This window comes from Sphaerodactylus townsendi, linkage group LG13, assembly GCF_021028975.2.
Source record: "Sphaerodactylus townsendi isolate TG3544 linkage group LG13, MPM_Stown_v2.3, whole genome shotgun sequence".
Lineage (NCBI taxonomy): Eukaryota > Metazoa > Chordata > Lepidosauria > Squamata > Sphaerodactylidae > Sphaerodactylus > Sphaerodactylus townsendi.
This window is the reverse complement of record NC_059437.1, coordinates 12,549,834-12,569,036: the sequence shown is the minus strand read 5'-3', so window position 1 is coordinate 12,569,036 and position 19,203 is coordinate 12,549,834. Positions and strand designations below refer to the sequence as shown.

The following is a 19,203-nucleotide window of genomic DNA, read 5'->3' as shown; positions in this document are numbered from 1 at the left end:
ATAACAGCCTTCTCTACAGCCACCACTGTCTGAAATAGCCCCCCAGAAGTAGGACGCAGGGCACCATTTTTGGTCAAGTTTTGGAAACTGTGTTAAACAACCTCAGTCCAAAAGGCTTTTGGCTTGTGGTAATCGATAGTGCAGTCCTAAGCAGCATTAGATCCTTCTAAGCCCACTGATCCTTCTGATCCTTCTAAGCCCAGTATGAGATCCTTCTAAGCTAAACTCTGTTTAGCACTGCACAGCAAACATACTAAGCTCCATGACTGCTAAATCCCATTGCTGTGGGGTTTAATTAGCTGATAGAGCAAGTTGGTCTTTATGGATTTTTTCTTCTGCTGGTAGCCACATGTGGGGTTTGCACGAAGTCTGCTGGGTGACCTTGGGTTAGTCACAGTTCTCTCAGAACTTTTTCAGCCCCATCTACCTCACAGGGTGTCCGTTGTGGGAAGAGGAAGGAAAGGAGTTTGTAAGCCGCTTTCAGATTCCTTTTGGTTGAGAAAAGAAGGGTATAAATCCACACTCCTCTCTTCTTTCAATGGCCATCAGAGGAGCTATCAGGAGAAGATACAGCCGCCAGATACCTTCCATAATGCCTGGACGCAGCGCTATCATGCAGAGTGCTGACATTTCCTCTCATACCTCATTACCTCTTTTGCGTTTCAGATACTTTGTTTTGCCTTTTTTAAAAAAAATGTAAACTGGGGTTTTTTTAGAATACGTATTGAAAAGGGTACATGAATATCCCAAGTAAATAATACATACATACTTAACGCACACCCAAAGCTACCTCTGGAGATAGTAAATGTTGCAGAGCATGTTTTAAGTTGCTGCTATTCTACAATAATTACAAGCTGGTCCCTGGGGAGATGAAGCATACATTTTCTTCTCCCGATAAAGAAACAGTGAAGGTTGGTTGACTAATCACACTGACTTCAAACAGTTCAAAAGAGGCTACAGCAGAGAAAATGAATTCGGGGTAATGAACACATGATGGAATAAATGTAGAGTAGGCAAACAAGAATCTGAAGTCTGGATGTTGTTGTATTTAAGATCTTCTTCCTCACCTTCCAACCCTGGACTTCAGTCATGTTTGGGATATAAGTCTCACCTGGAGCTACAAGGACATGATAAGCAGCCACCAATTCCTGAACTTCCATGCCCGATAATAATCAGAAGCCTTCAAGAACAGAGATTGGGAATCTTTGCAAAGTCCCGCAATTGTGTTAATAACTCCTCCTTTCCGAAGGCCATAAAAAGATCTGATAAGACCAACAAGATGTCCAATTCCCTTAGGCAAAGATCATCGAGTGATGTAAAAACCAGTGTCCCAAGCCAGAAGTGAGGCACACCACACACTAAGAGAGTAATCTGTGTTCTGATCTCACTATGTTTTTATTTTTAGATAAAAGCATCTGCGGGAGGTCTTTGATGGCCTTAGAGCCGTGATGGCGAACCTATGGCACTCCAGATGTTCATGAACTATAATTCCCATCAGCCCCTGCCAGCATGGCCAATTTGCAGGGACTGATGGGAATTGTAGTCCATGAACATCTGGAGTGCCATAGGTTTGCCACCACTGCCTTAGAGTGTTTCTGACAGTCACAATAGACAATACTAGACTGGAGGGATGAATGGTCTGACTCCATATTTCAGAGGCCCCAAATTTCATTGAACCTGTGGATACTTTGGGGAATGGAGGAGTGGGCAACACCACAAAATGGCTGCCATGAGAACTGGGGCCAATCACGATAGGTTAGAAGGTTTCAAGCCAAACATCCTCCAATGATGGAGGCGGCTGTTTTTGAATGGGAGTTTCTCTCAGACATAAAGGTGGTACCTCCAGAGATCTTCTGAAGCATTTCCTGCTCCAGTTAGGTAGAAGAAAGCCAGGATTAGCTCTTTGGTTAAGAGAAGAGAAGAAGCAAATAGATTCCAGCACACCTATCAACAGCTATCACATCGACCAAATAGGGTTGCCAGCTTTCAGGTGGGCCCTGCAGATCTCCCTGAATTAAAACTGATGTCTAGACAACAGAGATCAGTTCTCTTGGAGGAAATGGCAGCTTTGGCAGGTGGACTCTATGTCAGGATATCCTGCTGAAGTCTCTTCTCTCCTTAAATCCTGCCCTCTCCAGGCTCCATTTTTAAAATCACACAACACTTCCCAGCCTAGAAGTTGATGATCTTAATGCATGGACAATATTTGTTTGTTTGTTTGTTTGTTTGACTTCATATCCCGCCCACCCCTCCTCCCACTAAGGAGATCCCACTGGCATAAGAGCAAGACACTGCTTCCACAAAATGGATGCCTCTTAGATGGTTTTGGGATCAATCTTGTGGGTCAAGCCTGGGCAGGAAGGCTGATCAGAGGTGGGATCCAGCAGGTTCTCACAGGTTCCCGAGAGTAGGTTACTAATTATTTGTGTGTGCCGAGAGGGGGTTACTAATTGGTGATTTTTGCCTTAGTTACACCCCTCCCCTCAGCAGTAGCGCGCAGAACTTGAAGCAGTCTAGCAGGAGGTGCACCGGCATGCGTGGCAGCCTGCGCCTGCGTGCATTCGTTTCCCGCCCAAGGACCGGTGCAGCGGCTGCGTCCTTGCCACAGCCCCGCCCAGGAATGCCTCGCCCCGGAATGCCCAGCCATGCCCCCATCGTGCCCCGCCCAACCCCATTGGCACTAAGCCACAGTTTGAACCCCACCACCATGGGAACCTGTTGCTAAAATTTTTGGATCCCACCACTAAGGCTGATGTACTTTTCCCCCAGGCCCTAAGGTGTGCCTTGCTGGACAACGGCCTAATCTCCACTGTGTCACCCTAAGATGAAACAAGCAGTGCTTTGAGCAGACCTTTACTCACCCTATCTGCACCCATCCCAACAATCAATCAGTATTTACGAAAATAGCCCACGCAGTCTCTTGGGCTCTAACGACTCATCAAGCCTCTCCCATCATTGCCGTAATCTCAGAAAAGCAATCAATTCCTAGTCTCTGGCTTCCCTGCCGGGTTTCTGCATATTGCCTCAGCACCCATTTTGGGGTATACATATTGGTCCTTTGGCCATTCTCAGTGTGTGGGTCTTCCGTGCATCCTTGCACACATTCCCTTGCGTGTGAGCTCTTCTCTTTGCTCCTGAAAACGCTGGTCATTTTCCTCTTCAGCACTGTTTTTCCTGGACAGCCTTCAAAACTGGAAACTATTACCCATCCTTGAAACTATCTAACTTTCTCCCTTTTCTCTCAGCCAGCTCTTGTATGCAGTGGTGTAGCAGCAAGGGGACAGGGGGTGCGATGCACTGGGCATGCGCCAGTGTTGGGCGTGGCAGTGTGGGGCGTTCTGGGGCATGGCGGGGGCAGATGGGGATAGGGCAGGGGCGCAGGGTGCACACGTGCCCCGGGCGCAGTTCCTCCTCACTCCGGCCCTGCTTGTATGCTTTGTGTGTGTGTGTGTTCAATGATTAAAATGTATTTCTTGTCTTACTATTTTTATTCTTTTAAACCCCCCAATTTTAACTTTACCACTGTCTGCTCAATTAAGAGTTTTCACGCAGGACTATCCTGGTGGACATAAGTTATCAATCCCAATTACCCACTCTAGCTCTCCATCTCCTGCTAATTCTCCCCAACCATTGTGGAGACTGTCTACTTATGGTAACAGATTGGAGATCACTGCAGAACAGGGCAGCTTTATATGTACATTGCTATTGTTCCTTTTTCCCCAGTGATTCAACTCCTCACCAAAAATGTCATGGGCCAGCCTGTGGGCAGTTACCTGGACTCAGAGGACTCAGATGCAGAACCTGCTAACGCTGGGCACTCAAAAGTGGCTCCTCACAAGGAAGCAGAAGGTGAACACACTGTTCAGCCAGAGCAGGCTGCTTGTGAGGAAGTTCAGGCAGCAGAGTCGGCTACCAACCCTTCCTCACCTGTTACCACACAGCTGAGAGAACCTGCACAGTCCTCCACCAAGCCCTATGATGAGACAGCAGTGCAACGGAGGTGGAGACAGCAGCAGCAGCAGCTACAGAGCCAAAGGAGGAGTGCTCGTTTCTCTGCCAGGTATGGCAGAAGGCTCTGAAAGATGGAGGAACCTTGATCTGAAGGGGGCTGAGCTCTTGCAGGATCTCAGCCTTAGTAAACAGAGGTGGCATGCAAGGGAAGGGGAGGGAGGGGTGGCATGCAAGGGAAGGGGAGGGAGGGGTGGCATGCAAAGGAGGGAAGGGAGGGGTGGCATGCAAGGGAGGGAAAGGAGGGGACCCGGCATCTGGACCTGGCCCACCCACCCTAGCAGAGGGAGGGAGAGGGGAGGGAGGGGTGGCATGCAAGGGAAGGGGAGGGAGGGAGGGGTGGCATGCATGGGTAATAATGACCGAATGAAATGGTAGAATCCAAGGCCATCTTCCCTTCCAATCCAACAGAAAACTCTTATGGCACAAGACTGTGATAGAATGTTAGCCGCCAGAGAAGGTGCTGTTTGGACTTCCAAGGTTTGGGGTATCAGCAGACTTAAAGTGGAGCTACTTAGAGTAGAGAAGAAGGTCTAGTAGTCTTCCTGCACACACTGCAGCCTCCTATCACTTTAGGAAAAGAAAACTGTCCACGCAAGATGTTCTTTCCAATCAGGAGGGCTTTACTTAGCAGTTGCAAGGTTACACAAGACTCTACTAGATAAGACTACAAGGCTATGCAGAACACTTCAGCAATACTATAACACTACGCTAGAACAGACTAGAAGAGAATAGAAGAGCAAATAGAATACTGCATGTATGCAATGCACAGCTTTATACATTCAAGCTAGGTACTTTTCCCCGTAGCAGTCTCCCATTAGACCAGAGTTACAGTTGAATGCACCAATCACATTATGCCTAATAAAGGTTTTTGGATTGATTGGATTGGATTGGATTAAAGGTCAACTGTAGCTGACTGCCCCCAGACTTCCAGGCTCCTGGTTGCTGGGCAAACCTTTTGCTGCCTAGAAGATGAACTTGTGAACTTCTATTTTATATATCATGACATGGGGCAATGCCTTAAAAAAAAGCCAGAGACAAGACTGAAGGAGATATAATATTCCTAAAAGGTGGCACAGAGAGTTGAGAGGAAAAGATTCAAATACACAGTTAAGTGTATTGCAAATTCTGTGTTTAAATCAATCATAACAAAAATAAAAACCTTCCCTCCTTCACTGTTTGCCTAAATAGTCCACAGCAACATTGAAAGCTGATGAGGTATTAAAAGGACTGTAGTCAACGCGTGGCTTGAACTCAGGTTGGCACCAGAAATAGTTCCCCCGGTGACATCCCCCTTCTAAGCGAAAATTTGATAGGCAACTGTCAGAAGTAATTCTGGTCTAGAAAATTCCTACCACTGCAGGAGAGCTGATCTTTGAGACACCTGCAAATATTTTTTTGAAATAAATATACTGTACAGTTAGGCAAATCCACCTCTCTCTTGAGTATAAATAAGTCATTTCATCTTATTTTTTCCTCTTCAAGGGAGAGTTTCATAAAATGTAGACATTTTTTGTGCTGCCGGCAGGCAGGGCATGGTCAGGTCCAGCCTCACAGGGCAACGTGGCGGCAAGCACAAGCGTGGCCAGATCACAGTCCAATGAGGCAAGGCATAGTCAGGTCACAGTCCAATAGGTCAAGGCAGGGGACAGGCAAGACATAGCCAGGTCACAGTCCAATAAGAACATAAGAACTAGCCTGCTGGATCAGACCAGAGTCCATCTAGTCCAGCACTCTGCTACTCGCAGTGGCCCACCAGGTGCCTTTGGGAGCTCACCTGCAGGAGGTGAAAGCAATGACCTTCTGCTGCTGCTGCTCCCGAGCACCTGGTCTGCTAAGGCATTTGCAATCTCAGATCAAGGAGGATCAAGATTGGTAGCCATAGATCGACTTCTCCTCCATAAATCTGTCCAGGGCAGGCGTGGGCAGACAGCCCCAGGTCCAGAGCATGGGAATCCAGGCAGACAGACTGGCAGCCACAGCAAGCACGGGAAGACCCAACAGGAAGTGCACTCAATGCACACAAGGCAAGGTTTATATAGTGTGACTTTCACCATGAATACATTTGAGAATCTAATTTATCCCATTTGACTCTGACAATTAGATGTGAGTCTGGCCTGTTTGATTTGCTACTGAACAACTTGGAAGCCCGACAAACAGGTTTGCTTCAGGTATTTTCAAAACTGTGCTTAAACTAAAAGAGCGCTGGTTTAAATGGATCCTCAGCTTTCAATGTTGCTGTGGACTATTTAGGCAAACAGTGAAGGAGGGAAGGTTTTTATTTTTGTTATGATTGATTTAAACACAGAATTTGCCATTCACTTAACTGTGTATTTGAATCTTTTCCTCTCAACTAGAGCAACATGGGGGGGAGGAGAATCAAACTCAATCGGGCTGTGAGAGAACATGTGAGCATGTAAAGCCAATTGAGCTATGCTATATTCTTAGGAAAGTATATAGTGATGCTATCTGCCAAAGAGTGATGAATAATTCAGCAAACAGGTGAACAGCTCCTTGGAAAAACCGGCTGCTGATTCATGGCTGGTGAACAGGGAGTCAGCCAAACTGGTGTGTATTCGAACATCAAGGAATATGTGGATGTCAATGGCAAAAAACTGCCGAGATTCAACCCATCATGTTTTGCATGAACCACTCATGGTTTGCCTGTTTCAGGGCTTGCAATATTTGGATAATTTCGTTGTTGTTTTTAATTGATTTATGGTTTCAATAGTGGCATGGAATATATGTGTGTAAGTTGCCTTAGGCCTTCTTAGGAAAGGCAGGCTAGAAATGAATCAGCAACGACTGCTTCACAGCATCCTGCGGTTCATGACTGTGATCCAGCAACTCTTTTAGAGCCATTCAACACAGTCCTGGAAATGTGCCGTGAAGCAAATACACAGTGCGAGCAGGCTCAAGAACGGACACCACTTGCTATTTAACTTCACTAGATTTCCAGATAAAGTCTGACATCCTGATTGATTGGTGGGTCTCCATGAACATCTCCTGAGCCCAAGCAATTTCATGTTTTCTATTAATTCAACAATTTTTTTTATCTTAGGAAGTGCTACTCCAAACAGGACGTTCCTGCTACTAAAATGGCTCTAGGTTTTCTCTCTTTCATTAATGCATTAATGAATGAATGAATGAATGAATGAATGAATCAATCAATCAATCAATCAATCAATCAATCAATCAATCAAGTAATTGATGCATTAATTAATTAATGCATTAATTAATTAATGCATCAATTACTTGATTGATTGATTGATTGATGCATTCATTCATTCATTCATTGATGCATTCATTCATTCATTCATTCATTCATCAATTAATTGATTGATTAATGCATCAATTAATTAATTGATTGATTGATGCATTCATTCATTCATTCATTCATTCATTCATTCATTCATTCATTCATTCATTCATTCATTCATGGAATGATCATTTGGTGAACATGGAATCCTGCAACAATTGATGTTCTTTTTATGTCTTTGCTTTTCTAATAACAGGAATTTCGCTTTCGACAATTATTGAGGAAGGCACGATCAGAGCTTTTCCCATGGTCTGATGAAGCTGCCGTATGCTGAATTAGAACCTTAGTCCATCAGCATCAGCGTTGTCAAAGACTGGCAGTGGCTGTTCAAGTTCTCAAGCAGCCAGAGTGGTGTAGTGGTTAAGAGCATATGGATTCTAGTCTGGAGAACCCGGTTTGATTCCACCCTTCTCCACACGAGACACAGACTTTTAACTGGTAAGCTGGATTTGTTTCCTGGCTCCTATACCTGAAGCCTGCTGAGTGACTTGGGCTAGTCCAGGGGTCTGCAACCTGTGGCTCTCCAGATGTTCATGGAGTACAATTCCTATCAGCCCCTGCCGGCATGGCCAATAGTCACTGTTCTCTCCAAACTCTCTCAACCCCCCCCCCCCTCTCTTCACAAGGTGTCTATAGCAGGGAGAAGAAAGTAAAGAGTCTGTAAGTTGCCTCGAGTCTCCTTACAGGAGAGAGAGGTGGGGCATGAATCCAAATTCCTCCTCCTCCTCCTCCTTCTTCTGAAATCTTGCACATCACCTATTACTTGGTCCTTTTAATAAGAGATGCCGGGGATTGATGCCAACCACATGTTCTAACACTGAGCCACAACCCCTACACAAGAAGTGCTGCCGGAAACTTGATTGAACATGCCACAGGTATGATGCACAGTTCAGAGTCTGCAGCCTAAAGAAGCCGACTTCGTAAGGAACTCCACTACTTATCATGACCACACAATTCTTCCCCAGGACTAGCCAGAAATCAAGAACACACTAACTTCTGTCCTACCACTTTTGCTCAGCAAAACTGGAAGCCTTTCTCCAGCTCATCAGTACATAAGGTATGTTGGTTGGGTTCACTGGTTGAGTCTGGAGTCCTCACTCAACGTCAGTCAAGCGTGAGTTATGGGCGCCCTTCAGTTCTCACGCATGCCACAGCTGCCATAATTACATGTAAAGCTATATCTCGTAACCTGTTCTGAACTCTTGGTTACAAGCATTCCAGATTATTTTCTGCCGTGCTTCCAAATCAACGCTCATCAAAAAGGCAACCTTTCCCCCAAAAGAAACAGCTCTCGGGCAAAACCACCACTTGCAGGACATGTTTTGTACACATTTAAAAATGGTCCCTTGCACCTGGACTCCGAAGTAATAAAGTTCATTTATCACCTTGGGATCTACCATCTGATATGGTGGCACGTGTAGCCCCAGGTTTCAGCTGGGTTCACACAGCCACGAAACTGAAATGGGAAGAGCCCTGGAGGGGCAGAGCAAACTTTAACCCTTTAGATGCAGGTGGTAGACTCCAGCTTTGCCAAGTCCTTCATGTTACAAGCCCCACCCCCTTCAATACAGTAAACCAGGGGTGTCCAGCTCTGGAGCTTCAGATGTTCATGGACTACAATTCCCATCAGCCCCTGCCGGCATGGCCAATTGGCCGTGCCAGCAGGAGCTGATGGGAATTGTAGTCCATGAACATCTGAAGCTCCAAAGTTGGACAGCTCTGCAGTAAACTGTCATAGCAGGGAGAAAGATTCTCCCCCCTCCCCTTTCCTTGAAGTACTGCTTTTCTATTTGCAAGGAACCCTTTTAAATGTGGGAAAGCATTCCAAAAGAGGAATCTTACAGGAATCTCCTCGCACAGTGTGAAGTGGCGTAGAACCTTCTGCAGTGTCGTGCTCAGCCATGTGCAGATTAGGGCTCAACAAAGCCACCAGAGACAGGGAGGCAAGGAATATGAGGGGTCGCCAAGAATGCGGAACTGAGCGTCGTTGCTGAGGAGACATCCCTAAAGCTCCCTGGCACAAGGCAAGGGAATGAGGTCTTTGCCGTTTTGACAGGTGGGACCAAAAGGGTTGTCAGCCCCAAGGTAGGGCATTCCTGGAGATTTGAGGGGGGAGGGGGCGGAGTCTGGGAAGACCAGAGTTTTGGGAGGACATAGGTCTCAGCAGACATGTGATGCCATACAGTCCGCTCTCCAGATGGGATTGTCAGGGGGTAGGGTTGCCAAATCAAGGTTGGGAAGCTCTTGGGGATTTGGGGATGGAGACTGGGGAGGACAGAGACCTCAGTGGGATACAGTGCCATAGAGTCCACCCTCCAAAGCAGCTGTTCTCTCAAGGGCAGGGGTCTTCAAACTATGGCCCTCCAGATGCTCATGGACTACAATTCCCATCAGCCCCTGCCAGCATGGCCAAGTGTTAGGGCTCATGGGAATTGTAGTCTATGAACATCTGGAGGGCCATAGTTTGAAGACCCCTGCTCAAGGGGAACTGATTTCTGTAGTCTGGTGAGCTGTTACTCTAGAGCAGGGGTGTCCAACTCTGGCGCCCCAGATGTTCACCTTTTGTACCCCCAGATGTTCAACTCTGGCACCCCAGATGGTCACCTTTGGCACCCCCAGATGTTCAACTCTGGTGCCCCAATTGGCCATGCTGGCAGGGACGAATGGGAATCGTAGTCCGTGAGCATCTGGAGCGCCAGAGTTGGACACCCTTGTTCTAGAGCACAGGTGTCAAACTCGCAGCCCTCCAGATGTTATGGACTACAGTTCCCATGATGGGGGTTGCAATCCATAACATCTGGAGGGCTGCGTGTTTGACACCTGCGTTCTAGAGGCATCTTTAAGTCTTACCTGGAGGCTGTCATCCCTACCTCCAAAGCTTTTATTTCCTTCACAAAAAACTGATCTCTATACAACAGGGACCAGGGGGAATTCCCGCCCCCACTTGGAGGTTGGGAATCCTGGGGGAATATTTGGCAACTTCTGTTCCCTGCCCCCAACGGAGGCTCTGTGCCTTTATGCCAGGCCAAAATTCCTACTGTTATTATTGGCACTTCTGCCATGCCTCACCCAATTCTGCGTAATGGTAATTATTGCTGCTCCATACAAATAATTGCAAATGACTATTCAACAGATTCTGCTTAACAAGGAAGGAGACCCTGTGGCTGCAAAGCCCATGAAACAGCTTCGGCAAACAACCTCCCCAGCCACGGGAAAATTCCCAGTATAGGGCATCAGCAACTCAGTCGGAGAGGATGCAAAGGGCATTACTCATCTTAGCTTCAAAAATCTGTAGTGTCGAATTCTTTCAAAAAGCCTAAGACAGACTGCTGGGAAGACTGTGGCTGTATTCAGATACTCTGACAATCAGTGGTTTATTCACCATGGTTGGAGCCAACCTTGGTTAGCAAAAAGAAGACAGCCGTTTAAGATGTTCTCCCACTGAGAGCATCTGAATGCAGAGAGACAAACAAGGTTGGGTGAGTTGGTTGGCGCCAAGGAGGGATTTCAACTACTGCATGTAATACATAATTGTGAATCTGAACTTGCAGATCACAGTTTATCGTATGGCACTGTCTTTTGTGGCTCCTTGCCCACAGTTTCTTTGATGACAAAAATTCATTATGGTACATGCTGGAAAACTGAACATTGCTATTTGAAGATTTGTTCTCATTTTGTGAATTCTGCAGTTTAAGAACAGGTGTAGAAAGGCATGAGGAAGAAAGGAAATTAGGGGAAAACATGTTTTAAAGAAACACTTTCAATGGATTTGACCCAGCTCTGTGGAGTCCAGCAGGCCACTTCCAACAATGATCATTTGGATGGGAAACTCCTGAGCAAAGTTGGGAGCTGATGTCAGTTCCTTTGATTAGCTTATCACAGGCACGCATTACTACTAAACATCAGTATGCAGCTTAGCTATGCTAGCGAGAGCCAGCGTGGTGTAGCAGGTGCACTCTAATCTGGAGAACAGGTTCGATTCCCGGCCCTGCCACTTGAGCTGTGGAGGCTTATCTGGGGAACCAGATTAGCTTGTGCACTCCAACACATGCCAGCCGGGTGATGTTGGGCTAGTCACAGAGCTCTCTCAGTCCCACCCACCTGATCTCACAGGGCATTTGTTGTGGGGTGGGGGGGAGGAGGAGGGAAAGGAGACTGTAAGTCCCTTTGAGTCTCCTTGCAGGAGAGAAAGCGGGGGATATAAATCCAAACTCTTCTTCTTCTAATCAGTGGAGAGTTTTCAGACCATGCTGAGAATCCGAAACTCCTCTTGCCCAAGAAAATGGCAGGCAAGGGAAAACAGGCATTGTATCCTAAGAGCTCCCGGGACTTGGCAGTGGGCCTCATCTAAACCGTGTCTGACTTAGCACCAAAACGTGGAGGGTGACTTCATTCTCCACCTCTTGAGGCTATCTGGAGGACTTACGTTAAGAGTGAATGTGGCTGAGTCCAAGGTCTCATAGTCCCATAATGGGTCTGAGGCTGAAGTGTGAAGATCAAGCAAGATCCTTCCTCTTTGGCCCTCATCACTGGGATACGGTGGCCTGAAGGAGCTCCAAACCCTTCCACCTTGGTCAGCAGAGTATCTGTGCCTGCATGCTGCATTTTGCTGACAAAAGGGGTTTTTCCCCCTGGCGGCACAATTCAACATGCCTGTACACCCCTCAATCCAGGACAGCTGTGGGAAGAGTATTATAAGATCATTTTCTCCATCTCCACTCTTGAAAAGAAATGGACAGTTTTGGGGACAGGGAGCAGCCTGCAAGAAACCTCAGCGGCTCTTAGAAGCGTAAACAGGGTGATCCCCCCTTTTTCTTCTAACCAACTTGCAGCGTCCTGAGCCTCCAGGAGCCTACTCAGTCTCCCTCGGGACACTCCGGGGTGAATTTGCAAAGTCAGATTTGTTCTGCACATCCAAGGAGTATTTAGAAATAATTACCCCTGCTGTGGGTGGCCTGGTTTCGCTGCTTTCCCAATTGGCTCTGGGCCCCAGCTCCTTTGTCATTAGGTATGAGGGATAACTGGCGACAACCTGTATAAATGTGTCTGGCCTTCGTTTGGTTTTTTTAAAAAGGCATCTAAGCATAATAGCAAACAGAACGAGCTGAAATAAACACGTAAAGTTCGCTGGTAGCCAAATGAACGATGACTCTTCTGCAAGTCACACACAGAGTTGATCCGTTCGATTAGGTACAAGTCAGCCTCAGCATGAGTGGAAGGGCTCATGGACAGCGGTACCCATGATGGAGTCAGCACCATCCCAGGTACAGGAATAGGAAAGGTGGAGGGATGACGCTGCAGCAGGTAAATGCTGCAGCAGGTAGCAGACATGGGGAGGATACAAACCTAAAAAGAGCAGAGGATACTCTTGGGCTGACCAAACTGCTCAGGGGTAACCCCCCCCCCTCGAAGCTACCCTTGGAACAACCGCAGTTTTAATAAGCACATTCCTTGCTCAAGTAATCAAGTGCTGTGACCCGTGTAAATGCTACACAGTGGCATCTGTCGGCTCATTTGCATATGCTGGCTTCATTTGCATAATGTATTGCAAATGAAACAGGAAGCAACTGGGGTACTGAAACCTCCCCAGCGCGCCCGTGGAAACCCGACCGAGATCACGCCAGATTTTCGAGATCCTCCTTGCCGACAAGAAGGACTAGAAACTTGCCGATTCAATTAGGCGTGCAATATCAATTAGAACATTATGCAAAATCCTAGATCAAGCCACACACATCACTTTCACCCATGGCGTGTTTCCTCACACTCCACTGAACAAAGTTTGAAACCTTTCCCCAGCTTAAGGAATTCTTCCTTGGACTTAACATGCCAGTTAAGGGGAAGGGAGGTTCTTGAAGTCTAAGGTAAGAAACTTGCCTTTACCTGCACCTAATAAACCCAGAGGTCTGCTGTGTTAGCTAGAAGAAAAATGATGTTTTTTTCGCCCTGGAAGCTGACAGCTGTGGAAGGCACCCTAACGGAAGCCAACTTCCTTCATGCTTGAGTCAGTCATAAAACGAGCACTCACGCCTCTTTGACGGGGTGACAGCTAGAGGCGTTGGGTGCGGAGACAGAGATAACTGGGCTTGTGGTCAGGTGGGAAATTGGACCAAGGGAAGGGCTCAACAGCCTGGTTCCTATTGTTGGTTCCTTCCTTTTGCAAACATTTCCTGCCTTCTAATCAGGATAGAACCTCAACCGAAATGGTGAGACGACCGCTGCATCGGATGCTGCGTGAAGCAGATCTCCCAAGCATCAACCCACAGAGGTCCAGCACCTGTTCTGCAGACGGAAAAACTTTTTTTTTCCTTTCCACAATTGGAAGTGCACCTGTTGTACCTGTTGGAAATGCAACAGGTGCTGCTGTTAACATTATCCCCGCCTCAGGAGAACTGCACCAGTGGAATTCGCACTTGCTTTAAGACGGGCATCATAGTCAATCAGTATTTGCTGGTAAACCCTGAAGGTTGGCTATTAAAAGGTCTTTGGACAGAGTTCTATGTTACCCAAACAATTTATGGCTAGCCCATCTGTCTGTAAGTTACAGAGAGCATTTGATGCAGATTTCCTTGCTGCATCCTTGGGAAAGTAGTAACATCTGTACATCATATATAGTTGTCTGGCTGGAGCTTCTGACAAGTTGGAGGACAAAGTAGCATTAAGAAAGTCAGCAGACCTCTCCGGTCACCGTATCTCAGTATAACCTACATCACAGGGCTGTTGTGAAGTTTCAAGGTGGAGAGGGGACCTAAGCCAGTTGCTATGAACCCCTTGGAAGATGAATGGGATAAAAAGCACGGCAGAGGGGTGAAAATCGAGATGGAGTGGTTAGCTGGACTGCGACGATCCGGATTCAAAAGGTGCTTTCTCAGCATACCCCTGCCTCACAGGGTTGAACTGGAGGCGAGGACAAGAATGTCAGGAAAAGAAAAAGTGGAAACTATTGCAGAGGAAAGCAGGATGGGCCAGGCAGCCCTACTTCACATTTGGATTGCTTTTCAGCTTCAAAGGCTGAAATACCTCAGGCTCCTTCTAAGGAGCAGTTTTCCAGTCCCCTTCCCAGACTGTAGGAGCACCTCTGTGTCTCCACTTGGTGTAAACTTCAAGGGGACCGAACAAAACAAAAGAGAGAGGAAGGACTGAGAAAGAGCAGTGGAAGGCAGTGCGGTACTTACATGTGTCAGCCCCCTCTGCAGCGTTCCTCTCCCGAGGCCCTCAAGCATTTAACAGGACTCTCAGCTGCGGCTCAAGCACTCTCTCCGCCAGCCCTGCGCTCTCCCCAGCAATGTGGGCCGGGGCGGAATGAGCCTCTGCCAAGACTGCCTTGCCAAGGCCCAGCCTTGTTTTGGGCGGGAGATGACACTGTGGGCGTGTGTTTTTGCCCTGCAGGGGATCAAACTGGTTTCTCCATCCACAGCAGAAAGACGTCCCCTCCTTCCTCCCCCACACTTCGGTGAGGAGGTGCCGCCGCTCCCCTGGCACATTCTTCGCATTCCCTGCCGGGTGTCGCTCAAGACATCCTGGCAAAGCGCAGGTCATTTGCTTCTGCCAAATTCCACTGGGGGTCAGGGGCTCAGGGCCTGAGTTTCCAGAAGGGCTCACTCACAAGACCCCTTGCTTTGACACCCCCCTTCCACAGTGCCGCCTGATCCCCCACTCCACAGTTGTGACCAGCGTTTACAATTTGACAGCGCCCAGTGGGTGACACTGCCGTGCCTCCCTTATGACCCATCCTGCACCAAAGGCAAAAATTTTCCTTTCCTTTATTAGCAATCGGATCCTTCGACCAGAGGTCTTGAGCCAGACAATAACATCACAGTATGAATTATCAGTAACAACTGCAGAATGACTGATAAAAGAAAATTGTGCTATTACCCTGTTTCCCCGAATATAAGACATCCCCGGAAAATAAGACGTAGTAGAGGTTTTGCTAAAGTGCAAAATATAAGGCATCCCCCAAAAGTAAGACGTAGCAAAGTTTTTGTTTGGAAGCATGCCCGACGAACAGAACACAGAAAAATAAGACATAGCGCAACTCTGGGAGCAAAAATTAATATAAGATACTGTCTTATTTTCAGGGAAACACGGTAGTAGAACTGTGAGCTTGTCATATTAATATTTAGCAGGAGAGTGTCTCAAAGGTATTGTAAGAGATGAGAATTTGGCCACAGATCACAGGACTAATGTTAGCCAACAAACGGAAGGATAATTCCTAAAGTAACAATAGCCCGGTACCTTTTCTAGGGCCTGCTACAATGGCACAGAGGTGCAAGTAAGCATTCCAATTGAGAAAAAAATTGGGTTCAGAAAACCCATTCTTCCCACCCCAAAAAAAGGGTGGGGGTAGGGGAGATGTTACTTGGGTGAATGAACCAGCTTTAATCCACTGCTTGTGACAGGCTTAAAGCGTAAGGAGAAACATTAGGCAAATCACGTTCAGTGCAAAAGATCTCTAGGGTTACACTTAAGGTTGCAGGGATATAGAGAAGCTTTTCTTGGGTATCTAAAAACATACAGTTGTTTCACACTGTCTGCAGCCTTTTTCTGAACTCGTGGGTCCTTTGGAAGAGAAAAGAAAAACATGACAGATTTGATATTCACAAAGCCGGATCAGGAAAATTCCTAGCAGGCAGACTGGCAAACAAAGGAACAAAAGAGACAAAGAGATTTCAGACGGTGTCTAAATCCTGTCTTAATAGTATGCCCCTATTCCCCACCACCCATTTTAGGTGACTACTGGCAGCATCACTATATACCAAAGGAAAGCACCGATCTGTTTTTGGCATTTTATAGACAGTTTGAGAAAAAAATATGGAACTTTGGTTTTTTACATAGTATCAGCAGTGAGAATATTATTTGTACCATGCGTACAACAGAGGATTGGCACAGGAAATGGTTGGAACTGGCCAAGGTAGTGAAACTTGCCTCATTGATTAGAGAAACAAACATCTAAATTCACAGATAACTGGAAACCTTTGATTGACATTTTGTGCAAAGTAGAAAAATGAAGTGATGATTTGCAGCTTTGAGGAGTAGAAGATCAAGAGAAAGGATACAAAAGTGTGCATTGTTCTAATTATGTTAATTGAGAGTTAATTTCCATTTTGACTGTAAGTACAGAGCAAGTGGTAAACATTTAAGAGTGAGGATATTCAGTGCAGAGGAGATCAAAGCCTTTTTGTGTATTGGTCTTTTTTGTATTGTGACTTCCTTTTTCTCTTTACAATACTTCTTTTTATGTTATTTAATAAGTCTTAATAAAAATATTAGACCCCCCCAGAGGAAAGCATGGATTTGCCAGTGAGTATTTCTATGATGCAACAAGTGATGTTCTGATACCAGGTTCATCTCAATCTTCACATCTTATAGCCGCACATGTGAGGTTTACCAGTATCCAAAGTTCCGAATAGTCAAAAGCCAGACAATTGTGCAAAGTAATATTTATCCACATCTGCTTTAATAGATGTGAAATACCAGCTGCCCAACTAACACATTTGCCAATAAAAGAGATTTTTATTCCTCTGCCCATTGTTTTTTTCTTTAACATTTTGGATCTTCTTTGTGAGCTTTGGAGCACCCCTTTCCTGCACCCCATAATCACTGGCCAATTACCCACTGGCACTCTGGCATGCAGTGGAATCAGAAGCATGTTGTGGCAGGAAATCTTGTCCCGACATGCTTCTCTTTGCAGCATGCTGAGAAAGGAAGTATGTCAGGGCAAAAAATCTGACATGCTTTCTCTTTGTGGTGCGCAGAGAGAGGAGGCGCATCGGGACAAGATTTCTTGTCTTGACGCGTTTCCTATTGCCCAGAGCCCAGGAAAAGTGAGAGCACTTTTGGAGTGACTTTTTGTGTCAGAGTGGGGCAAGGGTGGGGAACAGGCTGCAGTGGGTAATCGGCCATTGAGGGTCCAGCAAAACATGCAGTTCACACAAAGCCAGAAAACCAAGGTCACTACCCTGACTATCCCATCTTATCCTGCTAGGCAGTTCATACCAGGCCTTTGCAACCTATAATTCTTGGGGCCTTAGTTCAGTGATAGACCATCTGTGTTAAATGCAGAAGGCTGCAGGTTTAGTCCCTGGCAACTCCTGTTTGAAGTTTCAGTAAGATGTGACATGGAAGACCTGGGCCCATAACCCATGTTTTACTCAGGGCTGGTCATTCCACAGTGGGGTATAGTGGGGTCTCCTCACATTTCTCTGTTTACATGCAAGGAGGTGCCCCACTGCCTGCTGCATGGTTTGCTTGCCCCCATTTCTGGGTTGCTGCTTATCTTCACAAGATTGTCAGCTTAGTTTTTACAGCCCTTAAAATGTTTAAATTTGTATTTCTGTGTTATATTGATATTTCTGAGTTATCAATATTTCTGTGTTATATCAACATTTCTGTGCTTTTTGCAAAAGTCAGCTGCAGATTCTCTCTGAAATGCCTGCAAGGAGTGGGGGGCAGGAGACAGGAGGGAGTGGAAACCCCAAAGTGGGGGAAAACATGATTGGATCCCTGCTCTCACTAACTGTGGGGCTTTCAGGATCTGTGGCGCCGTAACACAGAGTGCATCAGTACAAAAATCTCTGCCCCCGAGGAAATATTCCCTCACTGTGGGGCAGAGAGACAGTGCAGAATCGGCCCTAGACTTGAGATTACAGAAAGCCACTCTAAGTAGACAATATTGTTCACCTCTAGCACAAGATCATTTATAAACAGATCAACTAATACCCACCCCAATACTGATCCTTGTGAAACCTCACTGCTCGGTTTCCTCCATTGTGAGAATTGTCCATTTATTCCTGCTCTTTCCTGTCGTTTAACTGATCTTAATCCATGAGAGAATTTGTCCTCTTATCCCATGATGGCTAAGTTGACTCAGTAATCTTTGGTGTACCAACCATCACGTTCCTCAGTGAAAGCAGACGAAGAAAAATGAGCTTCTCTGCCATCTCCCCACCTGCCTTTAGTAATCTCTCTTTTCCTTGATCATCCAAAGACCCAACTGCTTCTCTATTTCTCAGACAAGAGGATTCTACCCAAGTCAGAGGTGGCTGGGCCAGGTAATTAAATTATGTGAGTGGGAAAAACTCCTCCCACAAGGCAGTGCAACAATGCACATGTGTTAAATAGCTTGGTTAGCACACTTAAGTGAACACCAAATGCTAACGCTTTAAACAAAAACAGAGTTTATAATCACTGGCTGGCTGATTTATTCACTGTTCATATTAAGTGAAGAAGAAGAAGAAGAAGAAGAAGAAGAAGAAGAAGAAGAAGAAGAAGAAGAAGAAGAAGAAGAAGAAGAAGAAGAAGAAGAATTTGGATTTATATCACACTTTTCTCAATCATAAGGAGTCTCAAAAGCGGCTTACAAACTCCTTCCCTTCCTCTCCCCACAACTGACACCTTGTGAGGTAGGTAGGGCTGAGAGCGTTCTGAGAGAGCTGTGACTAGCCCAACTGTGACTAGCTCAGCAGAGTTCATGTGTAGGAGTGGGGAATCGAGCCCGGTTTTCCAGATTAGACAGCACTGTTCTTAACCATTACATCACGCTGGCTCTAAGGAAGAAGGATTTCCATTGGGTTGGGAGAGAAGGTGTATGCAGGAAACAATGCTGACTGCACCGTAGTTAGTGTTCTTTTTGAGAACATTAAAAAGAATGTAACAAACTAATCTGAAGTGTTCAACAAAAAATTGCACCACATTCACAGCTGGCAAACAGACTGTGAGCCAAACAGGCGTCTGAGCATCCCCATCCAAAACGTGGTTGGGTGCCCCCCTGTCTTCTGTTACAGTCAATCTCCCATCAAGCAGAAGCGAGCATTCCCTCCCCCCCCCTTTTTTTCAAGCAGGGTGGCTAAAGATGGAAGTCAATAAGTAGGGTGTGGAGG

The 19,203-nt window shown here is 46.3% G+C and overlaps 1 protein-coding gene across 1 annotated transcript in view; it reads right to left on the bottom strand.

The window, feature by feature from the left end:
- Nucleotides 1-14,700, bottom strand: part of ZNF185 (zinc finger protein 185 with LIM domain) — an 89,779-nt gene extending 75,079 nt beyond the window's left edge. The window contains exon 1 of the mRNA XM_048513803.1: nt 14,500-14,700. The gene's annotated coding sequence lies outside the window, so the exon portion shown is untranslated. The remainder of the gene's footprint in view (nt 1-14,499) is intronic.
- Between the last annotated feature and the right edge of the window lie 4,503 nt (nt 14,701-19,203).